Below are 8,202 nucleotides of genomic sequence, written 5' to 3'. Positions count from 1 at the left end.
GGGGCCTGGTGGAAATGGTAAAGGTGTCTGTCTGCCTCAAAGATAGTATAGGGTTTATCCTGGGCATGAATGGGGAGCTGGTGGTAGGCCGACTTTAAGTCAATTGTGGAGAAAACCCCTGTACTGGGCTATCTCGTTGACTATGTCAGTGATGCGGGGTAGTGTGTAGCGTCCAGCTTGGTGTACTGGTTGATGGTCTGACTATAATTGATTACCATCCTTGGTTTACTGCCCCCTTTGACGACTTTAACCTGTTAGGTTCCATAACTCCTTCCACCAGAAGCTGTTGCACCTCTGCCTTTATAAAGGTCCTGTCACAGTATTGCCTGCTCTTGGCCACTATGGGCTTGTAGCTGAAGAGAGATGGAGGGGGTACCTGTAGGGTGGACAGTCCACAGGTGGATTGGGGGTCGTCGCTGTGTTTTTTTCTCCAGATGATGAGTGGGCCACTGAAGGTGAGGCTGTGGAGGTGACACTGGAAGTCTAGTCCCAGGATAACTGGGGTGCAGAGCTTGGGCATGACTTAGTAGCCTGAACCCTTGGTATGTCTCCCCACCCCCTCCCCACTGTCAAGTTCACAGAGTAGCACTCTAGTGCCTTGATGGAGTGGTCCTGGGCCATGAAAGGGAAAGCAAAGTTTGCTGAGTATACATTGAGCACTAGCGTATGGACCATATTCGGACGCACAAAGCTCTCAGTACTACTGTTATCAAACAGGCATTTTATTACCTTCCCATTGACAGTGATGTCCATCATTGAGCACCTGATTCCATGGGGGATGTCCTCTAGCGTAGTGGAAGTTAGGACTGCCTTGGGGTCTGATTCGCTGCTCCCAGCCAGCTGTAGTAAGTAGCGGTTGTTGGGTGTCTTTTGGAATGTAGGGTACAACGAGTGCATGGTTTCATAGGTGCACTTGTTGACCATGTTGTCAGGTCAGCAAGATGGGCAAGCTGGGTTCAGGGTGGTGGGGGTCAGGTGGCCCATGATGGCGGCGCCAAGGGGAAGCACATGGTATCAACATGGTTCGGTTACCCAGCCAGAAGTGATGTCGTCGATGAAGGTGGAAGTGATGAGTTCAGTGCAGGCGGATGTGGGCCAGTGCAAGATGGTAACGTCTGTGGTGAGCAGATGGCGGCCACATGGTTCGATGACCAAGCTGGAAGTGATGTCGTTGGTGCAGACGGAAGTGATGGGTGGAGTAATGGTGTTGACAGATACGCACATGTGGGGGTGCCCAGGGGGTCAAGGGAAGCCCCTAGTTGGTTACGGAAGACTGCAATGCTCTTGGTGGGTTTGGAGAGGCACACTTTAGTGAAGTGCCCTTTCTTGCAGCATCGCGAGCAATGCAAGTTCTTTGCAGGGCAGTTCTTCTGGGAGTTCCTGTCTGCAGTACTTATAGTGGCACACTGCACCAGCAGCAACAATCATTTCTTCTATGTGGGGCCCCTCAGCGACTTCATTCATTGGCATTGGCTAGGCTGGAGGTTGGGGGAGGCGAGCATAAAAAGCCTCTACGTGGTGTCCTACAGCTTCCAGGGAGTGGACCACCTCCATGATCCAACGGCCTCTGTCGGGTCACCCTCTACCGCAGCCCTCGTACCCACGCATCTTGGATGAGTCACTCCACCTCCCCAGTGGTCACCCCAGCCTCGATTGTGCATGGACGTGCCAGCTCTTGCAGTGCCCCCAGGTAAGCATCTTCTATCTCACCTGGCTGCTGTACCCTATGCTGAGCAGGTACCAGGCATAGAGTATATTCACCGGGGGGCAGTACATGCTTTCCAGGATGGTCATTGCTGGTTTGAACTCCGTGCCGTCTCAGATCGCCTGGAGCATGTGTGAGCCCAGATTAGTGCATAGTACCCTGAATTTCTTTTGGTTCATGTTGATGACCTTACCCTGCATGTGGATGATCACCTCAATCGCATGCTTCCAAATCTTGAAGTATGTTGGAACGTTTGGGTGTTGAGGGTCGATATCCAGCCTCTCGATGGTGAGGAACTTCTCGGTGGTCCTTTTAATTTTAAGCTGACTGAATTCTGAGCACTACTGTGTGAAGAATTCAGACACAAAGTTTGTAGACTGTACCACAGGCTTTATTCAGCTTAAATTTGTACACACACGAGGTTTCTGAACCTTCCTGGCTCTACGTGCTCGACTGACTCCCAGAAGGGCCCGCTCGGGTCTTTATATGGGCCGGTGATGGTGAGCCAGCAGGTGGGGCCAGCCTCCCAGGTTGCCTAACTGCAGGTACAGTGGTTTCCCCCTGCAGTAGGCCGGTAGGAGTGCGGCCAGTGAAGTGGTTGTATCACCTGAAGCAGGAATAGCAAACTGAAGATATATGATATGCCATGATTTAATTGAATGATGGAGCAGGATTTAAGAGGCGAATGGGCTCCTTCTGCTAACATTTTCTGTTTCTTTTCAAAAATTTATCATCGTCATAAAGGCAGCCAATGGTGGAATCCCAGCTGAAACAATGTTTTTTTACTGAAACAGATATTTAATTGAATTATTCTTACAAACGTGAAAAGCATTTGGAAGCATGGCCAGGAAAGCAGTATTGTCTTTGTTTGAGCAAAGCTGGGAGAAGTGAGTGAATTGGCATTGGCAATGTGAAGAGAAACCTCTTCAAGTAGGAGGTGACTAGAACACGAACTGTGATACAGTATGCCCAAGGATGTCCCATCTATTAAGAAAACATTGTTGAAGAGTTGAAAGGAGATGTGACTGTCCACCGAAGCCCATTCAACGTTTCTTTCAGCACCAATGTAGACTTGCCCTTGAATCAGGAATTCTGCTGGACATCTGTCATTTATCAATATAAAATGTCAGTTCACAGAAGATGGCACAGAATGGGAGCTTTGTTCAGGATAATCTAAGGGGAACAGTAAGGAAATGGGGGCCTTCTGCATCCCCTGTACCACGTATCATTGGAGAGAAATAGCCAGTCAATGTTTTGGGTCGAGGCCTTTTGTGGAGAATAAGGTGGGATGGGGAGACCGCACGTATAAAGGGGGAGGGGGTTGTGGAGGCAGGGCCGGTTTTAAGCCTATTTGACTAATTTGATCAAATTGGGCCCCGCGCCTCAAAGGGGGCCCCGCACATGTGTTTGAGCCCAGGCCTTGAGCAGAGAACACTGTGACGGACTTTGTTTAAAATAGTAAGAAAATAATAATACTATAGGCCTTATAAACTGAGGGATTTGTCAGTGAATTCATGAAGTTATTGCCCTTAATTGATCGTATTATCTCAGTGAAATATTTTTAGGAAATATGTCTTCGATTAAACTTTTGGCTATAGGCCTCCTTTGTCTCCCTAGCCAAAAATTTCATGTTTCGTATTCATTTAACCCAGTAAGATAGATGTATTCCAGAGCTGATAAAGCATCTCATTATTATCAAGATCAAAACAAGATCTAATCAGTAAGAGAACTTGTACTTTAATATGAGATTGAGATAGCGTCATGTGAGCCTAGGGCCTAACCTATAGCCTAGGCTTAAGCAGTTAGCCTGAACGTAAATAGCCTAGGCCTAAGTGTAGAATTTCTGACAATGTTAGCAATTGTAGATGGAATTGGTGAGGATATTCGGGTCTTGCAAAGTTAGGTTAGTTTAAGTTGATCTTTACTAGGCTAGGTCGCTGTGGGGGTTATAGCCTACATCTTTATGAGCTGATTTACAAGGTTATTCAGCTATAGGGGCATGTACTGTACATCTCTGGGTTATTCATCTTTACAAGATCCGGATAGTCTTAGCAAGGCTGCCTCTGTCATTGTTACATAATTTTGCAGTGGTTTGATTTAGTATCAAAATAGTACCAGGCTACTGTTACTAACTATGCTATTGTACCGCCAGAGCTTAATATAGCCTATTTCATGCTTTTGGTGATTTGGAACAGGTGCAGTTTAGCTTGACCATGCGTAAATTGTTTTCTTCGGGTGCAAATTTCATCCATTACACGCATCAGTTTTTCCGCCAATTTTCTAGCCAAATATCTAGCGACAAACTAGCACTAGACATTTGACGAGAAAATCAGCTAAAAAAAACCGACAAAATTAAAGTACGTCCCCTGTTCTGGAATGTAACCTTAACTAACATAACCTAACCTAACCTAACTAACCTAACCATTATTAAAAAAAGGCAATTCTTACCTTATTCGAAGTTGTCGTCATTTATCAAATCCAGAATCAGTCGCTTGTTTTGTTGTTCTGTGGCATTCACAAGTTGGGAGTTGGGTGCATTGTTCCAAGGTCAGCAGCTGACGTTGGAACAACGTAAAGCTAATGAGCAAAATGACATGGGATTGACATTGGTTTCTTACGCTGTACCAACGACGATGACTACATTGTTCCACTGTTGGAACAACGTAGACATGTTATCATGTCCAATTTTAAAACAAATTGCTAACATCAAGTTTATTGTGTAATTTTAAGTCTAAACATTTTAAAATATACTTCTTTTACCTTTTTTTACCTTAAAAATATAGCCCAGAGAATGAGCAGCTTAAAATGTGTATGTCATTTTACATGGCAAGCACAAGCAGAGATAGAGACAAAGGGCGTAAGTATTTAAGCGGCAACCAGAAACGAACACTGGCCAAGGCTAAAGTAGCTGAAAATGAAAAACATAGAGGTGCTATCACAAAATTCCTTGTCACTCCAACATCTTTGAAGCGCCCATGTATTGAGGATGAAGAAAATAAAAACAATTCAGAAAATGACAATACAGCCTTGAGTCCAATTACAGTTGATGAATACAATGATGAAATTGATAACAAGTTAGAAAAGGATGACGCAGCTTAAATCAAATTGAAGATGATCTCAATACACCAGAAGACAGTGCCAAAGCGGAAAGTTCACTTATAGCCGAAAAAGTCCAAGCCCAAACATCACGCAATGATGGATCATCCATGAGGACAGTTGTAATTAACATTTATGATGACCCAGCCAACTGGCCAGCATATATAAATCAAAATGTAAGATTATTTAACAATGAAAGGTCCTCCTATTCCAGTGAACAACTTTCCACGAAATGAAAAGGGATTGTGTTTTTCAAAGTTTCACTGTAAGAGGAAACTTCCAAATGGGGAGTGTGTTGAAAGACCTTGGATTATATACTCAGTCTGCTGATAGAATTTATTGCTTTTATTAGTAAGAACACAACCAGTGCATTATCAACAAGTGGATTCAAAAACTGGTCTAATCTTCATACAAGGTTGTGTGAGCATGAAAATTCTAAAAACCATTTGGAAGCCACATGGAGTTTCTGGGAGTTACACCAAAGACTTTGTAGTGGACAGACAATTGGCAAAGAACTTGAAATAATCGTCAATTAACATGCAAAGCACTGGCAGCAAGTATTCAAAAGGTTAGTAACAATAGCGTAGTTTCTTGCTGAGAGAAATCTAGCATTTAGATGAACAGAGGAAAAAGTTGGTAACGAGAGTGTACACAATGGCAACTTTTTAGGTCTTGTTGAGCTGTTTGGAACATTTGCGAAAAGTCAAAACCCATGAAATTCATAATCATTATTTAAGAAAAGATACTCAGAATGAACTACTAGACGTTATGGCTACAGCTGTTTTGAATGAGATACTGAAACGCGTAAAAGCAGCTAAGTACTATGCCATAATTTTAGACTGCACACCTGATATGAGTTACCAAGAGCAAATATCTCTAAAGATCAGGTATGTGTCTGATGGTAACTTAGCTCCTTCAGGTGTTTATGAACATTTCATAAAGTTTATGCAGGTTGAAAGTAGCACAGGAGAAGATTTATATAAAACATTATTAAACACACTGAAGGAATTAAATTTAGAGGTGAAAGACATTCGAGGCCAAGGCTATGACAACAGTAACAACATGAAAGGTCACACATCTGGAGTACAAGCACGACGGTTGAAGGATAATTCAAGAGCTGTCTTTGTACCCAGTGCATGTCACAATTATAACCTTTTACTCAGAGATACAGCCAAGTGTTGTCCAGATGCTATAACATTTTTTGGAATCTTGCAAAGGATCTACATATTGTTCTCTGCATCAGCTAAGAGGTGGGCAGTTTTTAACAAACATGTACCCGCGTTATCAGTGAAACCCTTGAGCAACACAAGGTGGGAGTGTCGGACTGATAGTGTTAAAGCTATTCGTTATCAGGTTGGAGAAGTATATGATGCACTTGTGGAAATATCAGAGATAACAGATGAGCCCAAGGTAAAAGCAGAAGCTGAATCTTTAGCAAACCAGCTAAAAGACTACAAATTTTTAGTTTCTTTGATATTTTGGCATGAAGTACTTTTTAAAGTTAACAATGTAAGCAAGGCATGGAGTCATTTGAAAAATTATTATCATTGCTAAGAATTTATAGAGAGGGCGGTTTTAATGATGTCCTAATAGGTGCAAATGAATTGGCTGAAGCTGTTGAATTACCATTGGAGTTTAGACAATTTTAAGAAAAAAAACTATGTAGATGGAAGAGAATGTTTTCATATGAGGCAAAAGATCAAGCTTTAGATGATTCAAAAGAAGCATACAGAGTTCAGTGCTTCAGCTTAGTTCTACACAAAGCTATTCAATCTTTGGAGCCTAGATTTAAGCAGCTTAAAAGCCATGTAAAATTATTTGGATTTTTAAATAGCTTTCAGAGCTTACAAAAGGCGGAAATAAGGAAACACACAGCAGACCTTGAAGCAGCTTTAACTGACACCATACTAAAACAGAGCACTGATGGAGGGGTAGTTACTAAAACAACTGAAGACATGGACAGTTACCTGTTGGCCGAAGAACTTGAAGCTCTGAAAACTTTTCTTCCCTTCATTGTCTTTAAGCCTCAAGCTCTGTTTGAATACCTGGTTGTAAACAATCAATTCACAGCATTTCCTTATGTTTTTATTGCTTTGAGGATTTACTTAGCAATGTCTGTAAAAGTTGCATCGGGCGAAAGAAGTTTTTCAAAACTAAAACTGATTAAAACATACTTACGGTCAACAATTTCACAAGAGAAACTGAACAATTTGGCGATGCTATCTATAGAAAATGACATTACTAAACCATTGACTTTGAAATTATTTTGAAAGATTTTGCAAATAAAAAATTCAGAAAAGTCTGTTTCTAAAAGACCTGTGCATAAACAATATTCCTGTAATTGTCTTAACTTGTATTAAAAAATTAAAACTTTCATATTGTCTTTCAAAATTTAGTATATCAAGCATTTAATGCTTTTTGGCTAAGACTGGCATACTACACAAAATATAAAACATCAATTTTGACTTTTGAAGAGTAGAGGCTCCACTATCAATTTTCTAATTGGGCCCCTCAATTCCTAGCACTGGCCCTGGGTGCAGGGAAGGCATCAATAGTGACAGGATACTGAATAAATGAAAGTGGCAGAGGAGGTGAGATAGGTTGGGGAGGAGAATAGTAGCAAGGAGGGGCTGGATGGAGAGAAAACAGATTGGAGGCAGGTAAAGGGCCTGATGAAAGTGGTGGATTCAGACTGGGGTGGGTATTAGTTAAAATTAGAAAACCAACGTTCATATTTTTGCACTTGAAGCTACACAGGAAGAATATAATGCTGGCCTTCACCTTGGCTGAGAACAGATATACCCATATCGGAATATTGAAGAGAACTAAAATGGCTGGCAACCAGGAGCTGCAACTTGGTCCCAGTGCTCGATTAAATAGTCACCCCTTCTGTGCTTGGTCTGTAGAGGAGGACAATGCAGACACAATCTAACAGTTGGGGAAACTGTGGAATTCAAATGTAAATATATTATTTGTCTGTTGGATAGAAGCTTGGGAAGTTGTGATAGCAAATTTTTAAAATACCAAGCTTTTAAGAGATCTCAATATTATTTTTTTTGAATGTTGAGTCGTCAAGATCTGATCTATCTTGTTGTAGCATTTACTCCAATAGTTGCACCAGCACGTTGTGCGTTGCTTCATTTTCCCAACCTCTGCATCTTTCTTATTTACTTCTGTTAGGCCTTAAGGTTTTGCTTAAATTTGTTCCACCTTCAATACTTAAAAGCCCAGAAAGTAGAAGAAAAACAATCCATTTAGTGTGTTTGTTGCAGATGCTCTATCTCAGCACCGCACTTCTGCTTCTCCCCTTACCCATTGATGTCTTTAGAACCCTTTCTGCATCCTATTTTAGTATGTTTCAGCAGCTTTCCAAGGAAGAGAATTCCACAGGATCAACACCC

At 41.9% G+C, this 8,202-nt stretch overlaps 1 long non-coding RNA gene across 1 annotated transcript; it reads right to left on the bottom strand.

Annotated features, from left to right (window-relative positions):
• Window positions 1–2,554: 2,554 nt before the first annotated feature.
• LOC138756343 (uncharacterized) lies at window positions 2,555–6,847 on the bottom strand. Its single transcript, XR_011353010.1, has 3 exons — window positions 6,769–6,847; window positions 4,154–4,282; window positions 2,555–2,808 (listed from the first exon to the last, which is right to left on the bottom strand). It is a non-coding gene; the product is annotated as an uncharacterized lncRNA (long non-coding RNA).
• Between the last annotated feature and the right edge of the window lie 1,355 nt (window positions 6,848–8,202).

Source organism: Narcine bancroftii, chromosome 3 (genome assembly GCF_036971445.1).
Source record: "Narcine bancroftii isolate sNarBan1 chromosome 3, sNarBan1.hap1, whole genome shotgun sequence".
Classification (NCBI taxonomy): Eukaryota; Metazoa; Chordata; class Chondrichthyes; order Torpediniformes; family Narcinidae; genus Narcine; species Narcine bancroftii.
The sequence above is the reverse complement of the archived record's forward strand: the minus strand, read 5'-3'. Positions and strand labels throughout refer to the sequence as shown.